This window comes from Euphorbia lathyris, chromosome 5, assembly GCF_963576675.1.
Source record: "Euphorbia lathyris chromosome 5, ddEupLath1.1, whole genome shotgun sequence".
NCBI classification, from domain to species: domain Eukaryota; kingdom Viridiplantae; phylum Streptophyta; class Magnoliopsida; order Malpighiales; family Euphorbiaceae; genus Euphorbia; species Euphorbia lathyris.
Genome location: NC_088914.1, coordinates 448233 through 471699, shown reverse-complemented (window position 1 = coordinate 471699; position 23467 = coordinate 448233). Strand labels below are relative to the sequence as shown.

Genomic DNA, 23467 nt, shown 5'->3' with positions numbered 1-23467 from the left:
CCCCACGCCTTTTAATATGATTTATGCTTTCTTTTATACGTTGTCGCTGGATAGGTGGTGGTAGTTAGCTGAATGCAATTGAATATATTAGGAAGAAAAAGTTGGAGTTTAATACGAAATGAAATTCAATGGCATCCCAATGATTAGGAATCCAGGAAGTTGACATTGAAAATCCAATCAGGAACCACTGGATTAGTATTGTGGGTTTTAGATTGAACAAAGTAGAATTTTTTTAGTTTGACTGAAATTGTGAACTTGTGGGTTGTTGGAATATACTTGTTACTTTTATTGTTTCACGATGCATAATGAGTTTTGTGAAAAAAAATTGATGCTGAAAACTCGAGTTTCTTACATGGAAAACAAACCTTGTGCTTATTTACATGCAGAAGCTTACACATCAGTGAAGCACTGCAGATGCAAATTGAAGTGCAAAGAAGGCTACATGAGCAATTAGAGGTAAGGAACATAAGATTGTAAAAACATTTTCTGGTGCTGCTAAAACCCTCATTAACCATTAATGAACTTGTTATTCATATTTCCTCAGGTACAGCGAGATTTATAGCTGCGGGTAGAAGCTCAAGGAAAATATCTACAAGCAGTTCTAGAGAAAGCACAAGAAACTCTGGGAAGGCAGAATTTAGGTATTATGGGACTCGAAGCGGCCAAAGTTCAACTCTCTGACTTAGTGTCCAAAGTATCAACTCAATGCCTTAGTACTGCATTTTCTGAGCTGAAAGAACTACAAGATGCCCCCAGCAAATACAGGCAGCTCTGCCCACGGATTGTTCAATGGATAGTTGTCTAACCTCCTGTGAAGGATCTCAAAAGGAACAAGAAATGCTGAACATGCTACATCAAATCGAATTTAAGTGAGTGAACATCTTAAAGACAAAATGTTTATGGGAAGCAATGAAGAAAGGAGAATATTTTCTCCAGACAGAAGTTGCAGTGATCTATCCATGAGAGTTGGAGTCCACCGAGAAAGTACTAGCAGCTTTTCTGAGGGAAGATACAAGGGAATTAGAAATACTGATAATGAGCAGAATAACAAGAGGGTAGATTCAAGTAATCAACAGAATGAGAACATTTCACAAGGATGTGGTAGTTGATTGCCTTACTTTGATACAAAACTTGACTTGAATGGTTTCAGCTGGCATGGGCTAATTGTTGTACACTTAAGATGTGCACGAGATGCCACCAAATTTTATTGTACATAAATGTGAGGTTTGGTCTCAGGAGCATAGTTGAATACTTTAATTAAGCTGTTTGTATATTATTAGCTTTTAGAAGCAGAACATAGATTCTGTATGGAATTTGTGGGCATTAATAATAATAACAATATAGCTCCCTTCAATCCAAAAAAAAAAAAAAATAATAATAATGTAGTTCTGACAAGCTTTTGGTATTTGGTAACGGTTTCTATTAAAAAACTGATGCCAACTTGGCATCGGTTCAGAGCATTGGTTTTTTTTTTCTAAACTGTTGACTCTTTGGCATCGGTTTTTTTATTAAAATCGATGCTATTGGCGGTCTTAGTTAGAACCGTTGCCAAAAGTAAGATACTGATGCGAGGCAATGGCGTCACTAATAACTGCAACAGTTTAAAATCCGACCCTAAAGGCAATAAAAACAACTGTTAATTTTTGTATTTCTGAAGCCATGTTGTGCAGTGGACCTTTGATTTGCATACTGCATTTTACATAGGAGTTAGAGTTTTACTATGGTGATGATAAAACCTTAGTATAATATGGAGAAAGAGGTAACTGCTTCAGGTTCAATATCTTTGTATCCACATGTGAACAAGAAGTTGCTGAGATTGAAGAAAATTGTTCCGCCCCTGGATTTCAACACTTCCGATTCATGTCACCTAAACCTGAAGGATCTCATATGATAATTTGCATTTTTGGTGACGAAAGGAGGAAAGTGTTGAAGAAATACATAAAAGAATTTGAACATTATGGTAACAAAAGTCCGTTAATAATCATTGTCTTTGTCATTGATTCTAATGTAGCTAGTTCCTGCTACGATTTTTATAGAACCATTTCTAGATTCAGGAATGAGACTCAGAAATTCACTTGTAAGCGGAATAGAGGCTATGAAGAAAGTAATCAGGTGATACAAAAGCCTTTTCATGGTTCTCGCTTTATTCAAGTCCTGTCTTTGCTTCCAAGCTGTGGAGATTAACGAGTCCAGTACCACGAAAGCTCAAGTGAGTTGCTTCTGGCAGGAAGAGATAGTAAGAGACACAGAAATGCCTTTGAAAGGGAAAACACTTATGCTCAAATGGAGAAGAAGCTGTACATCAAGTACTCAGCACTTTGGAAGCCAAGTGGAAAGAAACAAATTGTTCAAAATCATTTATTTATGATTACATTTTCGTGGACTGTCAGGTAAAAATCTATACATAAATTTGATCTGATTTATCTTAATTGACAGTAGAGAGTACTTTGATAATTTTTTAAAATGCAGATGCCAAAAATGGAAGGATATTGATGCTGGAATGGATTTTCATTTGACCAAACCTTTACAACTTGATCAATTGTTTCAGGTTATTCAATCTATTAAGTGATTTTTAGATGAAAAGTTGTAGCTTCTTAGATGTTTTGTTTTGATCATTCATTGGTCTGAGGGGCTGCTCAAACACAAATGTGTGAGTTTGAGTTTATGGCCACATGTAAAGATGAAACTTTACCTAAACCCAAGACACAGGGATCAGTCACAGTCTATTTAGCATGGAAACTGGAAACAGAAACGGAATCCGCGGAGACAGGTTACTGTGCATAAATTCATTAATCTGTCAAATAACTTGTATTGCATTCAGCATTAGCATGTTATATCCATGAATAAACAAGAACATAAACAATTGAGTAAACATAAACAAATGTGTATTACAACTAAAATGAAATAGCTCTAGGGTTCTAATTGCAAGCCGGCCGATCTGATCTTTCCTTGGTGGATTCTTATTATGTTTTTCTGTCATGTTTGAAAATAAAACTGAATTAACATAACATTGTTCATCTAGTTTGTGTTTCTATATTTGTATTTTTAACAACTTGAAAACACGTGGGAATAGAAAAACTATAAACAATCTTATTTCGAACTACAAAATATTAGTGGTTAAATCCACAAAAAATGAATTATATTTTACGTCAAAAAGAAAAGATAAGGAGTAATTTACTGATATTAGTTAAGTTTGGATTGATTATGTGAATAATTTTCATTTGTAATAAAGTAATAAGTTTGAATTGATTGTGTGAATAATTTTAATTTGTAATAAATTAAGTAATAAGTTTTTATTATAGTTTCTCCAGTTTTTCTCTTCCAAACTTGTCGGACACCCTTTAGAATTTTATGCATATACAAAAAAAAAATGAACACAAAATCTCTAGCTTAAGCGACTTGAATTGGTAATTAAATAATAAGTTCCGTTAATATTGAAATTCATATGGTTTTTGATAGAGTGCAAATTTATTATTAATGTAGGAAATAGTAAAATTTTAGACCTAAAGTCTTCAAACAAGACTAATTTCACTATCACTTATCAAATTATTTGAAAATACTAGTTTTTCCTTATTTAATTGTTACATTAGATTTCCAAATATTAATTATATCTAAATAGTTTAGGGAAAATTACAAATCTGGGTCAAATGGGAGGCCCATTTACATATTAAACTCATTTACTAATTCTACTACATATCTAGACTGATTTTGTGTGACTTTCCAAAAATACCCTCAATATTTATGCGGAGCTCGCCCCATCCGTCTGACTTCGCATATTCACCCATATGCGAAGCCTGCGAAGTTAATGTTTTGATTTACTTAATGAATTTAGTTCGCATATGCGAAGCCTGCGAAGATGAAGTTTGTTTTGCTTGATATGTGAATGCTGAATATGATTTGAAGCTAATACGTGAAGTGGTATATAACAAAAATTGGCAAACAACAACGGATTCGAACATTAAAATCATAACATTATCAAAATTTACAACAAGATTGCCACAATAACAACATTCAAATCATAACATTATCAAAATTTACAACAAGATTGCCACAATGAACTCTACTAACCAATCATTTTAAAGTGAAACTAACTAATCCGGTACCAAGATTACTCATCCGCTTCAAAATTGGCACCGGATTAAGTTAGGTCCACTTTGAAGATTGGCACCATGGGATGGACGTGTCCCATGGTGCACCCCGAGATTGACACAACCTCTCCTAACGAATTATTTTAGGAGTGAATGTGTCAATCTTGGGGAAGTTCATCCCTATACAGGAAGGAAAATCATCTTCCCTGCAGCCCAGTACGCCGCCTTGCAGAAATGGATGTTACGTATTCAACCATCTACAGAAAAAATTAACCGTGTTAGTTATGAAAAAGGACGATTTTGGCTTCGCGATAAGTTATTAATACAAAACATAAGTAAAATATTTAGAATGATTAACAAAGTTACAAACTGAAGCTATTTCAATTTATTGATAAACATATTTGGAAAATCCAACATATTATAGACAAATCGACCATTTAAATTATCTATTAAGTAAATGTAAAATTGATATTTAGTATTTTAGAAATAAGTTCACACTTAAAAAAAACATAGGCACATTTCAACATTACAGTGTAATTTTTATAGGGATAGGTATTAAAATAGTCTCAAAATTTTTAGGTAAGCATCAATCTAACCCCAATATATAAATATTTAAACCTTAATGTTTGTAAATTGGTGAAATTATAATACCGAACAATAAAATTTGGGCTAAATTGGTACCCTTAAAAAGATTGAGCAAATAAGATTAATAATCCGTTGCTAATAGTTGATCAAACGCAGCATAATAAGATCAAGTATCCGTTGCTAATAGTTGATAGCTCGCAAATACTCTGTTAGTAATGTTCCAACAATCCAAGAACTTTGGTAAATAGGACATCAATATTTCATTAATTCAGAAACTGCTTCTTACAATGAAAATAAACTTTCAAATAGAGAAAAATTGAAAACCCTAAAACGGAAACCGAATAGTAAACGAAACAAAAAGAAAATCCTAAAAAATCACAGAAAACATTAAATTGCAAAATTAAATTCCTAAATGATAAATTTTGCTAAAAAGGCATCATACCAAAGCTGTGAGTTTTGCTCGCGAGTCTTCCATACAAAATAGGGTTTCAAAAGGGAGGAACTCAAACTCCAAAACTTGGCCGAAACTACGGAAATGTCATTAAGTCAAACATCTTTCCATTCAAATAGAATCTTTCTACTAGCGGGTTTCATATGCCTTGGACGAGCAGAAAGTTCTGCTAATGTTAAATCACGGGATGTAATCAGAAATTTCAAAATGAAGTCTCGGTGGCTCAGGTATCTAGGCTCACGCGTTCTATTACTCCTTTTCCCCTGGAAATTTAGTGAAAATGTAGCTAATAATAGACATAATTCAAATTATTAAAAATCTATTGATCAAGCTTAATGGAGAACTTGAAGAGCTCACAACTGTACCTTAGAGAATTTAACCTCAAATATAGTATCAATGGTTTTCTGAATAAGCCCGCAAATGCGACAAACATAGCCGAGATCATCCTTCAGTATAAGAGAATGATCACATTCCTTCCAATGTTCTTCCACGCATCCACCGGTGGCAGCAGCAGGATCTGCAGAACAGTCCTAGCAAAAGAAAAACAAGCGAAAGACTTAACATTGATACGGAAACAGAAGCGAAAATAGATACTGAAAATATTTCCAAAACATAATCTTAGTAATATAGCCTTCAAAGTAAAACGAACACAGACAGGAAAAAGGCACGGATACAGCCAGGAAACTCAAATGGCTGCTATAACGGAGTGTCCATGTAACATAGCAAGTTGTAAGATAAGTATGACCATTTTCAAGGCAAAAAGGCCATTTTAAAGAGCAAGGCAAATAAAAATACCTTGGAACGCTTTAAAACATAACCTTTATAAAATAGCCTTCAAAAATAAAACATACACAGACACTAATCTCAGAAACGCTGCTGTATATAGAAGAGTGTCCATGTAATATAGCTGTTAGGCAAAAATGATTAACGAATATGGAATTTCAGAATCCACAGCAAAATTGAATTGCAGAATTGCAGAATTCACTGTAAAAATACCTTGCAAGACTCTAATGCATCTTCCATCTCCTTCCAAATTTCAGATAAATCATCTTCAACATTGACTTGATAATTATCCTCCATGTTGTTGTTAGAAGAAATGACTGGTAGCATATGAGAGAGAGAGAGAGAGGTGGTTTTCTCAACTTTAACAAATATGGCAGTGAAGGTGATAGTTGGGATATGGATCAATTTATAGAAATATATTGGCCTAATACATCTTATGCCCCTATACTTATCCAAAAATTTCAACTACCCCTGAAAAGTTTCAAATGACACCTTATTCTTGTCAAATTGCATTCAATAACCCTTATTTCTTAATAACCCCTATTTCTCAATAGAATTTCTTGTCCAACAAATGCAACAGTCCTTTAAAATTTGACCAATGTACAGGTTCCAGCAGATGTACATCTGATAATTGAAGTTTTGGGCTAACTACAGGTACCAATAGATGTATTAATCCTTTCAAATTTGACCAATGTGAAAACAAAATAGGTAAACAGTTATTTGATGAAATTTGGAACGATATCCATTAATTTACTTTCCAAATTTCAATTAAGAAAACCACTTTTTTTAAACCTAAAACCACTAATTCTTACTGTGTAATAAGAAAACCCCTATTTCTCATTCTTAACTTTAGCTTTATCTTACTGTATTCACTGGTTTATAGTGTTAAGTTTAGCTTATTCTTACTGTATTTACTAGTTTATAGTTACAGTTTTAACTTAATTACCCATAATTTAACTAACCTGAGCTTATAGGTGTCAAAATGGTTATAACCCATTTATTGACCCTTTTAACCCAATGTTAAGGTTGATTGGTCATAAATGGGTTGAGCCATTTAACCCTTATAATAGAAAGGTTAGATAGATTTTTATTAGGGTCAACCCATTAACCCATTAATTTCTTATTTACTTCTTTGAACCTAAACTAAATTAAAAGAGATAAGATGTAAAAATACCCTAACGTTTATCGTCAAGAGCAATTTTACCCCTAACGTTAAAATTGTGTAATTTTACCTATAACGTTGACAACCAAGAGCAATTTTACTCATAATATTGACAAGCCGGGTCAATTTCAAACATCATTATAAAACACAAATATTTTGCTTTTTATTTTGCACAAGTTGCCAATCCGTTAGATCTAAAAAAAGATTTAACACTTTTTTGTGATTTAACAATAGAATTGGAGACTAAATTTTTTTAATTTGGTGAAATATTTAATTTTTTTGTCCAGCTGTTACAAAATACAGTATTTTTTTTTTTATTTTTTTCATGTCTAATTATATGTTTGTAACATGTTACTTAAGTGAAGTGTAGATGACAAATTTCATGACCTAAAAGATAGTTTGAAGACTTTTTCTCAAATTTACCCCAATTGTTAAAATCAGGGTAAAATTGCTCTTTCTTGGGGTAAAATTGCACCATTTTAAACGTTAATGATAAAATTGTTTCTTACTATAAATAATATGGGTATTTTTGCACCTGATCACAAAGTAAAATTAATATAGAGAACTCTCAAAACGAATTATTGTCTAGCATCGCAAATTGTTTGTCTAATTTCTATGATGTTTTTTTTTGTTTCTCTCATAGTTTAACTTACCGCCTGAGATTATGATGATGGTAACAATTGTATGATTTTAGACTCTTCTTCCTTCCATTTTTTGCCTTCATTTGCAGACGCTAGTTTAATAAAGTGAAGTCCAATGAAGATGCTAGTTCTTTTTGTACTTAATTGAATTTAAATTGGTTAAATTTAATTTTAATTATATTAAGAAACTATATCACGTAAAAGATGAAAAATCAGATATTATATTATATTTTAGTTAATTGGGTTAAATGGATTAACCAGTTTAACTCGTTTCATGTTTTTTCCTTTTTTATTTACGATTTTTACATTTTCACATTATTTCCATTTTTATGCTTTTACGGGTTTTTGATTTTTTTTTAGATTTAGTTAATTGGGTTAAATGGGTCAACATATGTAACCCATTTAATAAATGGGTTGGGTCATGTTAGTCCATATTTAAAATGGCCATTTATTAAATGGGCTGGGTTGGATCAATCCAATTATTAAATGGGTTGGGTCAACATTTTTAGCTATTTGACACCTCTACCTGAGCTTTTATTTGTTTTAACCCCTAAAATGAATAACATTCATTTTGCATTTATGAAAAAAGTTAGGGATAAGATGTAAAAATGATTCTAACGTTGAGAGTTAGGAGTAATTTTAGCCATAACGTTGAAAATAGTGTAATTTTACTCATAAAATTGGCAATAAAAAGCAATTTTATCTCTGATGTTGAAACATTGGGTCAATTTGAGAAATAATTCATTAAAATGATTTTTTACTCATGAATTTTGTCATTTCCCACCACACTTGTACGTCATTTTACTTGTACATTATTTTATCACTACATTGGTAACAGATCATAAATAATTGTATACACATGAAAAAAAATAAAATATGTTTTCTTCAAGTTAGAATCAAATATTTTATCAAATTTAAAATATATTAATCTCTAATCTTATTATGAAATTAAAATATATTTGTTCAAGTTGAGCAAAAAAAAGTAAAATAATTGGTAGGTTACACATGTGATTTGGAATGGAGGACAAAATGGTAAATTGAGAGTTGAACTATAGGGGCCGAAAATTATATATAGAAGGGGTTAATTGATTAATTGAGATAATAATTTGATTATAGTCATGGTTAAATTAATTATGAGATAATATTAATTAGTAAGTATAATGTGATTATATCTCTGATTAAATTATTATCATAATATAAATAAATATCTAAGAGAATTAGAATTATTAATTATATATTTTTTTAAAAGTTATGCGCAATGCACTTACACTAAAGAAATGAGAATTACATTAAAGATAAAGAAAAAACCACCAACCCCTCCATGTGATTCAAACCAATGACCTCTAGGGTCATAGGTAAGCTCTCAACCAACAAGCTAAGAGCTTCACCACTTATTAATTATATTTATATTAGATGTAGATAATGTTAATAATTATATTTATTTATCTAATTAGAAAACTCATTCAGTCAAAGTGGGTCAATATTAACAAGTTCATGGGGCAAATGGATCCCTATAAGTAAGTTTGGGGAATCAATAGGTCAATTTAAATAAATCCAAATGGCAAATATGTTATTTTAAGCAAGTTGAGGAGGCTAAATAGACATTTTATAAATTTAAAGGGTCAATAAAGTTTTTTGGATAAGTTGAATAAGCCAATTGAATGTATAAAAGCAAAACACATTGAGCCCGTGATGAATTTATTTTTATTGATTAAGTACTTGTTTTTTTAAATAAATACATTAACCTCTTGATCAATTATTTTTTAATGGATATACTAAGCTTTTGATCAATTATTGGACAGACTAGTTAAAAGTGTAATTTAAACTTCATCACTACAAGAAAATTTATTTTGGCAACGAAACAGGTTGTTGCGAAAATATTTTTAGCAACGAAATTGCATTATTTGCAACAACAATCGCTCGTTATGAAACATTCCATTGCTAAAGGTAGCCACAACGACTTTTTAGTTGTTGCAAACAATTTATGTTTCGCAACAACATTCTTGTTGCCAAATGTTAGTTGTTGCCGAATTTAGATGGTATGCGGGGGAATGAAATTTGTCTTTTCGAACAATGATTGTTACCGTACATTGTAACCTATCGCAACAAGCTTTAACGTTGCAATACATTTTGATATTTCACAACAACATCTATAGTTGCTATATATTTTCACGTTCCGCAACAACACATGTCATTGCTATAAAATTTGATGTTTGGAACAACGCTTGTCGTTGCTAATATTATTTATTAATGCTAACACATTTTATGTTGCTAAAGTAATTTTCCTACCAAAAATAAAAAATTGTAGTTTTTTTATTAATTTATTTGGATTGAAGGGAACTCTTTTATATATATGTATAAGAATATAGTAAAGAATTTACAATATTTGAACAAGTAAAATCCACACAAAAATATCACTAAATCAATTTATGTTATCAACTAACAAGGGTAATTAATTTATTAGTCCCTATATATTTACAAAACATATTGTTTACTCCTTGTATTTTCAAAAACACATGGTAAGGTCCCTAACCTTTTTCTCAGTGAACTGTTTAGTCCTTCAAACTTCAGAAGAATAAATCCAATTTAGAAGAAGAAGCTATTTGTATGGAAAACAAGAAAAAGAACAGACCCAACGCTTACGAATTTGAACAATTAAAAAGAAAATCAAGAAGAAGAACACTCAAAGTTGATTTCAGATGCATTAGAGTTTAATGGAAAGGAAAATAAAGGAAAAGAAGAACGCAAATCCAAAATGAATAACAGAATCTTCATGAGAGTCTAACGGCATGGACTAAACAGTTCACTGAGAAAAAACGTTAGGGACTAAACAGTTTACCGAGAAAAATATTAGGGACTTTATTGTGTGTTTTTGAAAATACAGGGACTACATAGTGTATTTTATCAAAATATAGGGACTAATAAATTAATTACCCAACTAACAAATATATAAGTATGAGTAGTTGACAGATAATTTCAAAAAATGATTTTCTAACATAAAAGTGACTTCAAAAAAAAAATATATGTACAATCAAATCTATCTAAAAATAAATATCACTTTCAAAAGGTCTGCCACCCAACCAATCTACACTCTACTTTTGATATTAGAATAAGAATACCACATGCAATTTATTATCCAGTTCACAAATTAGCATACCTGCCCATCATAATGGCAATTTGTAAAAAGCCTTTGCCTCGGTGTCCTCTTAAACATGAATTCGAATTTTGATGCACAACTTGTTGGGAAATGTCACCATTTGGAAAGGTGGACTCCTCACTTAATAATGATAGTAACCCCAAAGGCTTCAGCATAAAAGGTAACACAAAATAAGCCAGTTCACTTTCTAAAATATTTGAATCAATCCAACTATGATGTTATGTAGTGAGATTCAAAAACGAGCTATAGCAAACCAACTATCAGGATATAACAAGTATTATCAGATTGATATCGATTTTTTTGAACCATTTGATCTCGAAATAAGAAAGTTTGACCAGCTTTAGAGGAAAACACCTTGCTAACAAAAATGAGTTTCCCTGCCAAAAAGGAAAATCAATAAAAAATCCACCAGGTTTCAATTTCAATAATGCGCTAACAATTTAAGTCTTGGGAAAATGTATTTGAGCATTAAAATATACGAGTTATAAGTAAAACTAGCTAACTAATTTATCTTTTCATCACAAAAGGTTTCAATTCTACAGGTCACCTGTTTCCCATTATGTGATCTACCAAAGAAGCTTTAAACACCTATTACCTATCCAAAATTTAATTATAAGAGTCAAAATCATATAGAAGTTGACAGACAAGATTAATTTAAACCGAACCGAACATTAGATACAACTCAGTCCTCCAATTGTCAAATTTTAGATATTGAAAATGATTATTTTTGAACTAATTTGTCAAAATTTATCAACTTGATGACTAAATTGAAACCTAAATTTGAAACTGTAGGGGTTATTTTGGTCCTTAATTCGTCTAAAATTACTTGCATCTTACAATATTGAACCCTGATTATCATAAAATTGGGACTTTAATCTTATAAATAACCCTAGCAACGATATTAAGAAATCACAAAATGCAATTCTGATCAAACTAAAGATAGTAAAATGAGCTCAAAGATAGAAAACAAGAAAGTAAAGAACACAAAAGAAGAGAATGACCTTAACATCGACAAAATGAAGAGGACTAATCTGGCCGGGCACAATACAATCAGGACCGCGGCTTCAATTGAGTTGTATTGATGTAGCTTTTAGCCTTTAAATAAGGATTACATGAGTATATTGTTAGAACAGAAAGTGATTCGAATGTACATGTATAAGACTAATTAAAATAGCAATGTACAGGTATTGCGAGAATGGAATAAAATGGTTTTTGGGAGAGTGGAGCATAACATTAAGGCCATTTTGTGAGAATGGAATAAAATGGTTTTTGGGAGAGTGGAGCATAACATTCGTGTTGCAGAGGATAGAATTGCTGATATTCAGCGATAGATCTCTGATACTGGGTGGTCTTCTAAGCTGCACGATCAGGAAATAACAGAAAAGGAGGATATGGATCTTCAGTTGCAGCGATAGGAAAGTCTCTCGTGAAAAAAGCTACATCAACTAGTTGGCTTCTAGAGATCGCAACACTGCCTTCTTCAATCTAGTTGCTAAGGTGCATAAATGGGAACTATTCCTCTCTCATTATCTGTAACACTCTGGTCCAATACGATGTAGATATTATTCGCTCTGGCCCAAATCCAACACCTTAGGCCTCACGGCTTTAAAACGCGTCTGCATGTATTAGATTCACATCTTACTAATAAGCCCCAATCACTCCCTCTCCATTTCCGATGTGGGATTTAGTTCATTCATGCCCCCATCACCATCCCTTAGGGCCGCTTCTTTCTCAAGTCCTCTACCCCGGTGCCACCCATTCCGGACTGGGTCGTTACATTATCTCTGGCGACCTCTCACCTTGAAGCGATATATGCTCATGTTATCGATTATTATACTTCATTGTTTCAAAGTGTTGGGAACCTAATTGACTTATCTTCTATGCATGCGGTGATCCATTATTTGGTCCTGGATGAGGAAAACAACGATCTGTTCGCCAAACCTTCTATTGAGGAAATTCATCTGATAGTCTTTCATATGTCCCCGGAGAGCGCCCCCGGGCCTGATGGTTTTGGAGGTATTTTCTATCAGAATTTTTGGGACGTGGTTGGTCTAGATGTTTGCAATATGTTCATGCTTTCTTCGACACTGGTTTTACATCCCCTGGCCTCAACTTTAATCTGATGGCTCTGATTCCAAAAACTACGAATGCTAACAGAATTGAAAACTACCGGCCGATTGTGATGAGAAACTTCTCATTTAAAATTATCTCCAACACTCTGGCAGATTGCCTAGCATCTATAGCCTCTTGGATTGTCTCCCCTAATCAGTTCGGCTTTATCAAAGGTAGAAGTATTCACCACTGTATCGCTGCAGCTTCGGAAGGAATTCACTCACTTGATAAGTGCGGCTTTGGTGGGAATATCGCTCTTAAAATCGATATACGTAAGGCTTTTGACACCATTGATTGGAATTTTATGTTGACAGTTTTAGAGGCTTTTGGCTTTTCACTCCATTTCAGAGACTAGATTCTAAATATCTTGTCCTCCTCTCGTATTTCAGTCTTGATCGGTGGGGCAACAAATGGATACTTAAGCTGAGGATTTTTTTACAAGATGGTTTTCCAAAGTTGATTCTGAGGGCCTCTTTTCTCTTATGCATTATTATTTTAATTCGGCTCTTCCGTCTCACTTACTATATGCTGATGACATATTGGTTTTTGGGAAAGCCACACTGTGTAATATCAGAACTCTGAAGGATATTGGGTCAGGAATTCAATTGGGGGAAATCGAGCATTTACTTTGATGACTTGTGGAGAATTTCTAATCAACTTTCGTCCCTGTGGGGGCGTCGTTGGGTTCGACGGGGGGAAGCTCTGATAGTCAGTAAGGTAGATCAAGGAAGCAAACTGAATTGACAAAGGGTGTGAGAATGTGTACCTTGATAGCCTAAGGATGTAGGCTATATATAGCTAGGAAGTCGTAACCTTTGGCAACCAGAAAGTCTCCATTAATGTTCCATAAATGGCGGTTACAAGTTACCTTTAATCTGGCGGTTAACTTCTTAATAGCTCTTTAATGGTCTTTATGGTCGAGTCGGCGTTCAGCCGTTACAGTGGCGAATCAAGTGAACGAGGAGACTCGCTTTATAGGTTCGCCAGCGGATCCCTTTGAGCGGGATCATGGAGATCCGCCAGCTGGATCTCCTTTGGGGATTAATACGTGGCGTTCTCTAGGTGAATATCTCTTTTGGTCCTCAGGATAATATCTCCATGTTATCAGAAGCCCCCCCCCCCAAAGTTCCCTTAAATTCCTTTAGGGCTTTTGAGCTTCTGGGCGCCGTCATGATTGCCTGCATTAATGAACACTCTGTTCGATGCCAATCGTAGAGTGACACGTGTAATGAGCGCTCTGTTTAAAGAAAGAGAAGACGCCTTCTTCTTCCTTCTCTCTCTCTCTCTTTTCCCATTTCATCTTCATTTCCATTCGCGCGAAGCTTTTTCTGGGAATTTCAGAGTTCAAAGCTTTTCGATTTCATGTAAGTTCATCTTTCCTTACTCGATTTGTTCTGAATGTTTAGGAGTTCTTCATCATCTTCTAGATCAACTTCAGAGCTTTTTAATTCGACCTCTTCTCCTGAAATAGTAGTTAATTTTAGTTGGACCACTTCGTCATCGAAAAATTCATCTTCCTCCGAGGACACAGCTTGCTCCGATTTAGCTGAGTTACGTAACTCGGCGTGTAATCGCTACCAAACTCGTTCCATTAGGAATCAAGTTCTTTCTACTTCTGTCTCTGGTACTGCTCCGGCCGTTAAGTCCAGGTGTTTTCCGGGGACATGGCCTCTTCTTCAATCCCACCTAGGAAAAAGAACCCTCGAGCGGAGTCTACTCCGTCTCGTATGAGTGCCGCGGATCTATCGGACCTGGTGAATCGCTTTCCCTGGATCGATAATTACAAGACCCAGTTAGCTGCAGCTCATCAACGACCCTCTTGTCCGCCTAGCGGTTTTCTGACTGTATATTACAGCCATGTGGAGAGAGGGTTCCGACTTCCTCTCCCAAAGATGATGGCGGACATCCTCTCTTACTTTGATATCACTGCCAGCCAACTACACCCTAACGGTTGGTTGGATATCGTTTTAGACTGCTACCTCACCTCAAATTTAGGAGTGGTATATACGGGTCGTGTCTTTAGAGCTTTCCATAAACCGTCAAAACGGAAGTCCGAGTCTTACCTCACTTTCGCCAAATTCAGAGTGTATTCGCCATTTAGTGACAAAATGTCCAATGTCCATTGCTGGGATGAGAAATTCTTCCATGTGAAGATAAAAGAGGGCGAATCACTGGGTTTCCCCTCGTTTTGGAACCCCAAGCCTTTACACATGACGGGCAATATGCGAATATTGACCGATAGTGATGAAGTGGTGGCGGAGCTCATGAAGAAGGCCAAGGCGGATGCATCGACATACGCGGACGCTTTAGCCTTCATGATGAGAGATATTCCTTTGATTCGCCGAGAGGGGGAGCAGTTCATTTACTCCAAGATTGCGCAATTTGACCAAGGTAACTTTTATTTCTTCTTGAACTTTGATTACTTCATTGTTTTCTTTGGCAGGGGTTTATCTAAGGCCAATCACGCTATTGCAGAGAAGCGGAGGAAGTTTCTAGAGGCTGAGGCGCGTAGGAAAGATCAAGCGGCGAATCCCCAAGAGGATGACGGGAAGCGTCCCGCTGGAGTAGTGGTTGAGCCGCCACTAAAAAGGAGGAAGCCTACAGTTACTGGAGGCCCTAAGCTTATGGCGGATGCCATGAGGTCCGCCATGCCTGCAGGAGAGATGGAACAAGTAAGTTGCCTTTTATTTTTATCTGTTCGTCAAGTTTTGGATCTGAGTTTTGATCCTTGAATATTTGTGCAGATGGCGAAGCCTGATCTGGGTGGATACTGGTCCGCCAAGTATGGCGCCCAAGGATCTTTGGAGAATGAGTCCGTCATAAACGACTTAGATGAGGCCTTGGGCCAGTTGGGCGAAGTGCAAAGGAATCAGAACCAGATCCCCGGTTCCATTCATGCGCAAAAGGGGAAAACGGAGCTCCTCACGGTAAACCTCCCAACTACAAAGGATTTCGTTTCGCCGAAAAAGTTGTTCCTTTGTTTTTTTTTCTCTTTTGACGAAATTGTTTGTTTTCGACAGATGTATACTCGCATACGTGCCATGGAGGCTGAGCTCCTTCAAAGCGTGGCGGACAAGGCTACCATTGAAAAGTTGGAGAATGAGATAGCGGATGCCAATGCGAACATCGCCTCTGTGAATGCAAACATTGCCTCTGCCACGGCCGCCTTGGTTCTTAAAGACGCGGAGATCATGAAGTTGAAGGAAAAGATCGTGACAGACGCTAAGAACCATGAGGTGGCGGTAGGAGAAGCAGAGTATACGGCGGGTGAGCAAGCTTTCTACTATGGCGAACTACTCATGGCGTACTTCTCTCTAGCGCATCCCGAGGTTGATTTCACAGACCCCCAATTCGCCGTCCTAGACCCAGATGAAGTTACCAAATATAACAAAATGCCAGACGCTAAAGACTACCTCCGTGACTACGTTCGGATATGGATGAAGGGACCCATGGAAGAAAGCAAACCTCCCACTAATGTTGAACTAGTGGAGCTGGAGGAAGTGCCCCCTAAGGCGGGTGAAGAACCGATCAATGATAACGCCCTTCCTCTTGGTCCCACATCTTCCGTGGAAAAGGAGGTACCCTTGGTAGGCGTATCTGAGGCTGGGGAGAAGGAGGCTTCTCAAGCAAGCGCCGCAAGCGAGAATAGTGCAAAGGAGGATGCCCCCATTATTACTTAGTTGTTTTACTTTTTGATTTGTAAAAAATCGTTAAGTACAATTTGTTTAATCCTTTATGGCAGCTATTTATGTTACTGTTACGTTTGCGTAAGTAAATATATAGGCATCTAGGATTTATTTTGGAGTAGGTGGCCCGCCATACTCCATAGTAGGAAACTTTGTGAAGGTTAGAAGCTGTTTTATTCCATTGAAGAAAGTAAAGCTGCCTAGGGGATCAATTTGCTACCTGTCTTTAAGGTGAAGTGATCCGCCCGTAGGACTTGTGAATCCTTTTTTGGGAAGGATGTAGGAGAGTGTAAAGACCTTGCGTCCAAGGATCGTTTTAACTCTATCTAAAATGGGGATCACCTCAGAGATGGATCCGCCTATGAGATTGATTCTCCTATGTTCGAGGAGAAAAAGTAGCTATGAGATAGCAATACTTTTTTAATGCGGAGAGCGTTGGATGCCCCCCTTCTTTTTAAGACTGGAATATTAATATTACTGCAAGAAAAAGCCTTAAAAAGAACATAGAAAATGGCACAATATTTGTTTATTGATAGGAGAAATGCTTTATTACAGTAAGCAGGTCTTATATGTGAGCCTCGTTAAAACCTTTAATAAGAAAAACCACATGGGAAAAAGCTTACTAAAGGAAAAAGAGTACTCAAGACCGGATGTACACTTTATTTTCTGACAAGATATTTGCGGAGATTTTGGAGGTTCCAGGTGCGTGGCAATGTGTTCCCCTCCATGTCTTGAATTTTAAATGTGGCGAATCCAATCTTGTCCACTATTTGATACGGACCCGTCTAGGTGAGCCCTAGCTTGCCTTTCCCTTCTCGAGACTGGATTTTGTCAGCTTTGCGGAGCACGAGATCACCCACATTTAGGTCCACAAGCTTGGCATTTTTGTCATGGTAAGCAGCGATCCGCTGCTTGTATGCCACCATACGTACGTAGGCCTGGTCTCTTCGATCTTCTACTTGATCAAGACTCTCCTTTAACCGGTCCTCGTTGTCCTCCTCACAATAGAAGGCAACTCTATCACTTGGAACCTGTATCTCAATCGGGATTACGGCCTCTACACCATGAGAGAGGGCGAACGACGTTTCTCCTGTGGCTGTTCTAGGAGTTGTGCGATAGGCCCATAAGACACTTGTTAGCTAATCCGTCCATTTTTTTTATCATGCTCCCCTAATCTCTTCTTTATGCCTTTTACGATCATCCCATTCGTAACTTCAGTCATTCCGTTGGATTGGGGATAGTAAACGGAGGCGAATCTGTTTAGAATGCCCAATTTCTCACAGAAAGTTTTGAATTCGCCACAGTTGAACTGCATTCCATTATCGGTGATGATGGTGTGGGGGATGCCATATCTTCCCACGATGTTGTCCTTGACAAATTCCACCATTCGTTCAGCAATGATGGAGGAAACAGCTTCGGCTTCTACCTGATGCGGACATCCGAACTGGCCACACTGATCGCGCGGACTCTAGCGGGTCTTCAAGAATCAAGCTCACAGAGGATGCACCTGGAAGGGCGGATCCCCAAGACATGCGAGCAAGGCGGATCTAGGAGTACGCCAGAAGGCGTATCCACATATGAGCATGGGCGGATCGCCAAGATTACTTCCTCAGGAAGTCGACCAACAGACAGTCTGACATTCCGTACCTGCACCTCTGTACCTATTGTCTGGGCGCATTACCTATCTTACCCTCTTATTATTAACTGCATTGTAACCCTAGTAGGGGTAGTCCATGTCCTTTGCTTATCTTTTAGAGGTTGTATTTAAACCCTCATTTTGTAAGGATATGCAACTTTTTATCAATCAAAATATCATTTCTCTTTGAGAATTAAGGTTTATACCTTGTTATCGGGATTCACTCCTTCAAGTTAAGCTTGAGAAGAACATCTTTGTTGGTTTACGACTAAAACCTTCATTTCTCGCTTTCAATCCGTATCAGTTGGTATCAGAGCCAATCGTTTCGTGACCCGAAACTTCTTTTGGCAATGGTTCAACCCCGACAACCGCAAGATTCCATGGAAACCAGTAACCGGAGGTATGAGGAGCTAAGGGAGCACCTCGCGGAACAGATTCAGGCCAGCCATGAGCGGCAGAGACAGACCGATCAAAAGTTCTTGGAGTTAACCACCTCCCTGGAAAACTTCAAACTGGAGGTTCGGTCCTTAATCCAATCCGCAGCAGGAGGATCAACTCAGAGAAAGGAAGGAGCCCTTGAACAACCACGTCCACAAATGGGTCCTAGGGATCCTGAGGTAAGAAGGCCTGACTTTGTCCTTGTGCATAATGCTGATAGCGATAGTGATGATTTTGAGGATATTGGGGATAATGGTGCCTTTAGAAATATGAGGGGTGTTGGCCCGAATGATAACAGACGTGTGGGTATGGTTAGGGCAGAACCAGATCTAGGAAACTTTGACAGGGATGATGCCTTTAAGTTAAAAATAGACTTACCGTCTTTTGGTGGTGAACTGGATATAGAGGGGTTCTTAGATTGGTTATCGGAAGTTGAGCGCTTCTTTGAATATGATGGGATTCCTGATGAGAGGAAAGTAAGGCTGGTGGCGTATCGCCTGAAGGGTGGCGCATCAGTTTGGTGGGATCAGATGAGGGAAGAAAGAAGAAGAGGGGGCAGAGATCCGATTAGATCTTGGCTACGAATGAAGGCGATGTTGAGGGAGCGGTTCTTACCGCCGGACTATGAGCAGTATATCTACAGCTCCTACAGAGGATGCTCTCAAGGTGCCCGAAGTGTCCATGAGTATACCTCAGAATTCTTAAGGCTATCGGCTAGGGCCAACTTGTCTGAAACTGAAAGCCAAAAGACCTCTAGGTACCTAGAAGGGTTGAGATACAACATCCAGGATCGTATTGGCACACAAATGGTGGTTCGAGTGCAAGATGCCAGGAATTTGGCCTTGAAGGCTGAATCTCAACTAAGCGGGCGAACCCGGAGATCCGCCGCTACCGAGTATACGCCTGGCGGAAGGGATAACGTGAAGTCTTATGACAAAGGCAAGCAAGTGGCGAGTGCCAGTGGAGTCAGGGTTAACAATGTGGGAAGAGGATCTGTTGGAGATACTAGGCCATACAAGGAGGTACCTACACCACCTAAGAGCAACAATCCATATGCGAGGCCCGCGCCTTTTAAATGTTTCAGGTGCAATGAACCAGGCCATAGATCCAACGAGTGTCCTAGGAGGAAGAGTGCTAACATGGTGGAAAGATGTGAAGAAGACTATGAAGAAGGGGATGAAGTATATTGTGAACCCTTGGGAGAGGATGATGATGAGGCGGATGAAGGGAGATACGCCATTCATGTGGTTAGACGCTTATTAGTCTCCAGCCGACTAGAGGGCGATCAGAGGCATCAACTATTCCGGACTCGTTGCCTTGTGAACAAAGGGCGATGCAACGTAATCATTGATAGTGGTAGTCAGGAGAACATTGTGAGTAGCAGCGCCGTTCAGAAGTTCGGGTTGTTGGTAGAGGCGCACCCTGATCCCTACAGGGTGGGATGGATCAAGAACGTTGGCGAGTTGAGGGTGACCCAGAGATGCAAGGTACCGATTGAGATTGGTAACTATCATGATGAAGTCTGTTGTGATGTGGTCGATATGGACGCATGCCACCTATTGTTGGGCCGACCCTGGCAGTTTGATAACAACGCCACCCACGCCGGAAGAGAGAACACTTACAGATTTGTGAAGAATGGGGTGAAGTTTGTCCTTACACCAATGGTGAGAGAGCCAAAGGCCGACGAGAAGTCTACCTTGGTAGTCTGTCCTACACACAAATCATTTGTCAGCGAATGTGAAGAAAGCCAAATGGTATACGTGGTAATGGTTAAGGCGAATCACGAATCCGCACAAAGGGACGAAAGGGAAATGCCGAGTGAAGTGACCCGCCTACTTGGCGAGTATCAAGATCTGTTCCCGGAAGAGCTACCCAGTGGGTTACCACCTTTGAGGGACATCCAACATCATATCGATCTTGTGCCTAGGGCTAGCTTACCAAGCCTCCCACACTATCGAATGAGTCCGAAGGAGAACGACATCATGAGACAGAAAGTGGAGGAACTCATCGAGATGGGATACGTTAGGGAGAGTATGAGTCCTTGCGCCGTTCCAGCTTTACTTACACCGAAGAAGGATGGGTCTTGGCGGATGTGTGTTCATAGTAGGGCCATCAACAAGATCACCATCAAGTACAAGTTTCCCATTCCAAGGTTGGATGATATGCTGGACCAGCTTGGCGGATCTAAAGTCTTCTCCAAGATTGATCTCAGGAGCGGTTATCACCAGATACGTATTCGAGCTGGGGATGAATGGAAGACTGCTTTCAAGACTAGGGATGGATTGTATGAGTGGTTAGTGATGCCATTTGGGATGACCAATGCCCCTAGTACTTTTATGAGGCTAATGAATCAGGTGCTTCGCCCGGTGATTGGGAAGTTCGTAGTTGTGTATTTTGATGATATTTTGATTCATAGCCAGACCTTGGCGGATCATGAGAAGCTCTTGAAGACAGTATTTGATCTGTTAAGGAAACACCAGCTATTCGCCAACACCAAGAAGTGTGACTTTGTCATGGAAAGTTTGGTTTTCCTTGGATTCGTGGTTAGTGGCGACGGTGTCCAAGTGGATGGAGAGAAGGTGAGAGCCATCCGAGAATGGCCGACTCCGAGGAATGTGGGGGACATCAGGAGTTTTCATGGGCTAGCAACATTTTATCGAAGATTCATTAAGAACTTCAGTTCCATAGTGGCCCCATTGACAGAATGTTTGAAGAAAGGAAAGGGGTTCGAGTGGGCGGACGCCCAAGAAGAGAGCTTCGCCTTGATCAAGGAAAAACTGAGTACAGCGCCAGTGCTGGCGTATCCTGATTTTGATAAACTGTTTGAAGTTGAGTGTGATGCCAGTGGAATTGGGATTGGTGGTGTTTTGATGCAAGAGAAAAGGCCCATTGCGTACTTCAGTGAGAAGCTATGTGACGCACGGCAAAAGTGGGCAACGTATGATCAAGAATTTTATGCCATAGTGAGGGCATTGAAAGTATGGGAGCATTACTTAGTGGGGAAAGAATTCATTCTCTACACTGACCATCAGGCCCTCAAGTATCTAGGAAGTCAGAAGCAACTTCGAAGCTCCATGCATGCCCGATGGTCCGCCTTCATAGATAAGTTCCCCTATAAGCTTATCCATAAGGCGGGAAAACAAAACGTAGTGGCGGACGCCTTGAGTCGGAGGGTTGCACTAATAAAAACCGTCAATCTGGAGACCGACTGCTTCGAACATATCAAAGGAGAGTACCTGGCGGATCCCGACTTCGGTAGCATTTGGGAGAAATGTAAAACCCAGCATGGAGATGGAGCGTATCACATCACGGATGAGTATCTAATGAGGGGTAACCAACTTTGTTTACCTTGCACTTCCATCCGCGAAAAAGTTATCCGCGATCTGCATGGCGGATCCCTGGGGGGACATTTTGGGCGAAACAAGACCTATGAAGCAGTAAGTTCCCGTTATTTCTGGCCCAAGATGAGGAGAGATGTGGCGTACCTAGTAGAACGATGCTATATCTGCCAGACCGCCAAGGGACACCCCACTAATGCTGGTTTGCAACTACCACTACCTGTACCAGAAACTATATGGGAAGATCTGTCCATGGATTTTGTCCTAGGGTTACCCAGAACTCAGAGGGGCATGGATTCCATCTTTGTGGTTGTTGACCGATTCTCAAAAATGGCACACTTCATACCATGCCGAAAAACCAATGATGCATCGGCAACTGCTAAACTGTTCTTCAAGGAGGTCGTCAGACTACATGGCGTACCAAAGAGTATTGTCTCAGATCGTGACACGAAGTTTCTGAGTCACTTCTGGCGGACCTTGTGGGCTCTTTTTGATACTTCTCTGAAGTTTAGTACCACTGCCCACCCTCAGACAAACGGACAGACAGAAGCGGTCAATAGAATTCTGGGAAACTTACTGCATAGCAAGTGCAAGGATAAGCCCCGGATGTGGGATGTGGTTCTAGCCCAAGCTGAGTTCGCCTACAACGGCTCTGTACATTCGGGAACCGGGAGATCACCATTTGAGGTAGTATACACAAAGACTCCAAACCATGCCCTTGATATAGCATACCTTCCAAAGGGAAATGTGGCTGCCAACCAGCTGGCCCAGGACTATATGAAGATGCACCAAGAGGTAAGGGAGACTCTTGAGGATAGAAATCAGAAGTTAAAGGCTAAGGCGGATGAGCATCGCAGGGACCTACAGTTTGAAGTTGGAGATGAGGTCATGGTATATTTGGGCAAGGAGAGGCTCGCCAACACCGCAAGCAGCAAACTTCGGCCTAGGAGGTATGGGCCATATAAAATCACCAAAAAGATCAACGCCAATGCCTATCATATAGCATTGCCAAACTGGCTTGGCAAAGTCTCACCAGCGTTCAACATCCGTGACCTTAGCCCATGGAAATCGGATGGTCCTTTAGAGCTCAACAAAAACGAATCAGTGCCGGACTCTTTTAAAGAAGGAGAGAATGATGCGGACATCCGAACTGGCCACACTGATCGCGCGGACTCTAGCGGGTCTTCAAGAATCAAGCTCACAGAGGATGCACCTGGAAGGGCGGATCCCCAAGACATGCGAGCAAGGCGGATCTAGGAGTACGCCAGAAGGCGTATCCACATATGAGCATGGGCGGATCGCCAAGATTACTTCCTCAGGAAGTCGACCAACAGACAGTCTGACATTCCATACCTGCACCTCTGTACCTGTTGTCTGGGCGCATTACCTA

The 23467-nt window shown here is 38.6% G+C and overlaps 1 pseudogene; it reads left to right on the top strand.

Moving 5' to 3' along the window:
* Positions 1-16: 16 nt before the first annotated feature.
* LOC136229079 (myb-related protein 2-like) lies at positions 17-2569 on the top strand (annotated as a pseudogene).
* The last annotated feature ends 20898 nt before the right edge of the window (positions 2570-23467 follow it).